At 42.9% G+C, this 5,774-nt stretch overlaps 1 pseudogene; it reads right to left on the reverse strand.

The window, feature by feature from the left end:
* The window catches only part of LOC119333443, a 25,958-nt pseudogene extending 20,872 nt beyond the window's left edge, over positions 1-5,086 (reverse strand).
* Positions 5,087-5,774: the final 688 nt, after the last annotated feature.

Below are 5,774 nucleotides of genomic sequence, written 5' to 3' on the forward strand. Positions count from 1 at the left end.
AAGTTAAACAACTACAAGTAGATAGTTAATAAAATGATATAACTAGTCCAATACTGAAATTAGGAGGAAAACACTTACAATCGTCAACTCATCCCAAAGATGTCCATCAGCTTGTATCATGCACCTAATTTCATCCCAATCAACTCCACTTTTGTTTACGTGCCTCCTTTAGCATTTTATAGTCTCTCTTCAATTCCTTTTCCTTCTCTTGAACTTGGGACTTTGAGAATTTGACATAACTATGTCTAGCATGGAATATTCCAACCATTAGATTCCAAATTTCACCATTCCATCCGTTCCGCCCTCGGTGATAAGTAGTATTATGCTGAAGAAGCATCTCCACCAAAGCCTTTTCAAGTTCTAGATTCCATTGGGCTCTGGATTTCAGATCTAAGGACATAGAAGAAGGATTACAGTTCTAAATTTGATTGAAAACAACCAGTTTTTCCCATACAAAAAGAAGAAAGACGAGCAAAAGATAACGTATTGTTGCTCAGTATACAAGTTTACATATAAGCATGCAACTGTGATCTCAATAGACAAGTTATAAAACTCAAAAGCCAAAGTCTGACAGATAGATGAAACATATAAATACTACATACTACTTCTCTATGATCCACAATTTTGTGCAACCAAATATCTAATATATGGACTGTCTTGAACTAATAAAGAGACATTGTAACAATAGGATATGAGAATACCATTTGGAGAATCCCTTTTGGTAATCTTTCGCGAATCCAGTTTTGCTCCAAGTGCAATTTTCCTTCCCCTTGCAGCTTGCACCAAGTTAAATTTGCTACTTGCATCCATATATATATTTCCTAATGGACATCGAGGTTATATGAATCAAGAGACATGAATCAACGAAGTGACAATGCAAAGGAAGCAAGATTAAACAGAGGTAAAAGAAGTGATGTATATCAGGGAAATGCTACTGATCTTAACACATGTTCTTCGGGCTTATGAGGCTACTTGCTACTTGCGTCCATATATAACTATTTTACTAGTTTGTACTATACCCTAATTAGTTCAGTCCCTTGTCAACTTAATTATGTGTAGGATCGAAAGTATGTCTAGAGGGGGGGTGATTAGACTACTTGACCAAATAAAAACTTAACCTTTTCCCAATTTTAGTTCTTGGCAGATTTTAGCTATTGTAGGACAAGTCAAGCAATCATCACACAATTCAAGCAAGCACGCAAAGAGTATATTGGCAGCGGAAAGTAAAGCATGCAACTTGCAAGAATGTAAAGGGAAGGGTTTGGAGAATTCAAACGCAATTGGAGACACGGTTGTTTTTCCCGTGGTTCGGATAGGTGGTGCTATCCTACATCCACGTTGATGGAGACTTCAACCCACGAAGGGTAACAGTTGCGCGAGTCCACGGAGGGCTCCACCCACGAAGGGTAATGGTTGCGCGAGTCCACGGAGGGCTCCACCCACGAAGGGTAACGGTTGCGCGAGTCCACGGAGGGCTCCACCCACGAAGGGTCCACAAAGAAGCAACCACCCACAAAGGGTCCACGAAGAAGCAACCACCCACAAAGGGTCCACGAAGTAGCAACCTTGTCTATCCCACCATGGCCATCGCCCACGAAGGACTTGCCTCACTAGCGGTAGATCTTCACGAAGTAGGCGATCTCCTTGCCCTTACAAACTCCTTGGTTCAACTCCACAATCTTGTCGGAGGCTCCCAAGTGACACCTAGCCAATCTAGGAGACACCACTCTCCAAGAAGTAACAAATGGTGTGTAGGTAATGAACTCCTTGCTCTTGTGCTTCAAATGATAGTCTCCCCAACACTCAACTCTCTCTCATAGGATTTGGATCTGGTGGAAAGAAGATTTGAGTGGAAAGCAACTTGGGGAAGGCTAGAGATCAAGATTCATATGGTAGGAATGGAATATCTTGGTCTCAACACATGAGTAGGTGGTTCTCTCTCAGAACATATGAGTTGGAATTGTGTATGTGTTCTGATGGCTCTCTCTACGAATGAAGAGGAGGTGGAGGGGTATATATAGCCTCCACACAAAATCCAACCGTTACACACAGTTTTCCAATCTCGGTGGGACCGAATCAAAAAACTCGGTCGGACCAAAAAGGTAAACCTAGTGACATTTATAGATTTTCGGTGGGACTGACATGCAACTCGGTAGGACCGATATGGTTAGGGTTTGGGCATAACGTAATCTCGGTTAGACCGATTACACAAACTCGGTGAGACCGAGTTTGGTAATAAGCTAACCAGAGAGTTGGTCAGGTAAACTCGGTGGGACCGATTTGCTCTTTCGGTGAGACCGAAAAGTTACAAAAAGGAAACAAAGAGTTTACACTGCAATCTCGGTGGGACCGATTCGCTCTTTTAGTGAGACCGAAAAGTTATGAAAGGGAAACAGAGAGTTTGCAATCCCATCTCGGTGAGACCGAGATCCCTATCGGTAGAACCGAATTGCTAGGGTTTGGCAGTGGCTTATGACAAGTGAAACTCGGTGGCGCGGATAGAAAGAATCGGTAGGACCGAGTTTGGCTTAGGGTTTAGGTCATATGTGGATATGGGAAAGTAGTTGAGGGTTTTGGAGCATATCACTAAGCACATGAAGCAAGAGGCTCATTAAGCAACACCTCATCCCTCCTTGATAGTATTGGCTTTTCCTAAAGACTCAATGTGATCTTGGATCACTAAAATATAAAATGAAGAGTCTTGAGCTTTTGAGCTTGAGCCAATCTTTTGTCCTTAGCATTTTGAGGGTTCCACTTTCACATCCATGCCATGCCAATCATTGAGCTTTCCTGAAATAATCATCTTGGAATAGCATTAGCTCAATGAGCTATATGTTGTTATGAATTACCAAAACCACCTAGGGATAGTTGCACTTTCATTATGTCAGCAATAAATAGTACGCCAACTAATAAAATTTCTTGTATCAAGTTACTACTAATGATGTGTACATCCCATCCACGATTGAGTTCAGAACTAAACAACATGGTCATCTGGATTGATTTTGTAAACATGTTCATCTGAAAAAGCATACTTAACCGAATCAGAACAAAGACAAGTTTCAATATTATGCAAAAGCAAGAGGTATAGAACTACCATCCTATTTCTGCATGACACGAAAAAGAAAAAATAATCTTGTGCTTCCCATGATCCCTTGATACGATGTATTGTTCCTGCTGATATGTAGAGTCTAGATTCTGAAACTGAATCCTGTTTGGTTCATTCTATAAGGAATGAGAGCCAAGCATCAATTCAAGATGCCAATCTCTATCTATCAGCATGAACAAAGTTAACTACCATCCTGGTTCCAACACCAAGGTCAATCAAGACTGAAATTATAGCAAGTGATGTTTCCATTGCTAACTACAAAGGGAACACGAGACAATAATGCTGGTGGTGCTGGAAAGGGGAGAGCGGTGATGGCTCTCGGGTGAATCTAGTGTTGGGTACATTATAAGAGATTACATGGGCAGACTTGTTAGAGTTGAGGGCGTAAAACTCCATGCGTGTGCGAGTATCAAAGAGCGGTGATACACGCATGGAGTTTTACGCCCTCAACTCTAACAAGTCTGCCCATGTAATCTCTTATAATGTACCTCAGCACCAGATTCACCCGAATTGGCTACAAACATAGCATCCATGTTTACTTCCAGCCATCTCACTGGAGGTCTAGTCCAACTAGACTTTCCCGCAAGGCTTGGTCCAAATTTGTTCAACACTGGCATATGGCACTTCTGGGGAGTAGTCGCATCAATCGGCTTCTTTCCCTTATCATTAGTGGCGAGGCATTCACCCAAAAAAGTCACAATGTAGTTTTGCAGGAATCTAACCGAATCTATAATGGAGTGCTTCCCTTGGTTGTGGACCACATCATTTCAAAGGAACCAAGCACGCAAGAACACTAGAAGCACCAAACCTTGTTGCCGTGATTTGATTTTTGCAAGGAGGATTAGAAGCCAATCAAGCCCGTTGTAATTGAAAACCCTTTCCTCCGAAAGATCCCACACCCTCGCATCTGATCATGTAAGGCCCGGGCTTTGGTACACTCCACTACAACATGAAAATTGTTCTCATCTGCCATACCACATATATTGCACGCACCATCTATATCCAGATTCCTTTTGCATTTGTTCTGCTTTGTAGCAAGATTATCAGAGGCCAACCTCCAACCAAAGGACCGGACCTTGTTTGGGATATCTGCATTCCACACCAACTTCCACATATTCCTGCCCCCTTAGGAGCATTGCTACTTCGGGTCTGGTTGGCATTACAGTGCTTCAAATTATATGCCAGCTTGTAGGCACTACGGACAGAGAAATGCCCGGACGATTCATAGTGCCAAGCCGGAGCATGCTCCATCTCATGTATAGGGATCTTTAACTTTAAGATCACCTCCGCGTCATTTGGCCAAAACACCTCTCTCACCAACTCCTCATTCCATTCCTTACTCTCATGTAAGAAGAGATCACACACTCTGCGAGTCCTGGACCGTTTCCTGTTGCCAATGATTTTTAGGGATGGTTCTATAGGAATCCAATTATCCCTCCAAATACAGATGGAATTTCCATTTCCAATCCTCCAGATTACTCCTTTCCTCAATAGCTCAAAACCAAATTTGATTCCCCTCCACACTTGTGATGCTTCACCAGAGAACACTGTATCAAGGACATTGTCGTTAGGGTAGCACCTTGCTTTGAAGAGGCGGGCACATAAACTCTCTGGCGGCTGGATTAATCTCCAAGCCCGTCGCGCTAAGAGAGTCTGGTTGAAGCAACAAGTGTCACGAAAACCTATTCCCCCCTGGGTTTTAGGTTTGATCAAGCATTATCAAGAGGCCCAATGAACCCTCCTCTGTCCTTTCTCCTCCCCCTAGAAGAATTGCCTAATGACTTTCATATAATCTTCATGGAAACTCATCGGCATCTTGAACACACTCATCGTGTAAGTGGGAGGCACCTGAGCAACGGATTTTGTGAGAACCTCTTTTCTAGCCATGGCTATATATTTTTCATTCCAGTCCAAGAGTCTTTTGCTAAACCTATCGTTAATAGGCTGAAACTTCTCAGCCTTCATCCGCCCTTCTGGCATGGGGAGCCCTAGGTATTTCTCCTTGAAAGTACAATTTTGGACACAAAGAACTTCCTTCACTTCTTCCAACCTGGTTACAGGGCACTCATAATTGAAAAGGAGGGAACATTTCTCATGGATAGCCAGTTGGCCTGTGCTCCTAACAAACTCCTGAATTGCCATTTTTACCACAGAAGGTTGCTGGCCAATTTCTTTGAAAATAGGGTAATATCATCAGCGAAAAATAAGTGAGATATCCTAGAGGCAGAATGAGCAAACTTTAGTTCTCCGAGTTCACCCTTATTTACCTCATTCTTCAGTAATCTGGAAAGACCATCAGCGACAAAGAGCAACAGGTAGGGAGAAAGAGGACTACCCTAACGTAAACCTCTGGAAGGGGAGAACTCCTCGGAAAGCTCCCCATTCATTTTTATAGCATAACGGCCAGAAATGACACACGCCATGACCCAACTCACCCATACGGGGTTGGAACCCAACTTAGTGTGCACACCCTTTAAATACTTCTAGTCCACACGATCATAAGCTTTTGAAAGGTCCATCTTGAATGCGCAGAAAGAGTCACTTGCACTAGTGGAGAAAAGCCTAGCTATGGCGTGCCAAAAACTGCCTTGCCGGCATAAACACATGACGCCACTAATATGGCGCCATTGCTAAAAATAGTGGTGGCGTTGGAGGACTCGTCAGCAGT

This window comes from Triticum dicoccoides, chromosome 7A, assembly GCF_002162155.2.
Source record: "Triticum dicoccoides isolate Atlit2015 ecotype Zavitan chromosome 7A, WEW_v2.0, whole genome shotgun sequence".
In the NCBI taxonomy this organism is placed as follows: Eukaryota; Viridiplantae; Streptophyta; class Magnoliopsida; order Poales; family Poaceae; genus Triticum; species Triticum dicoccoides.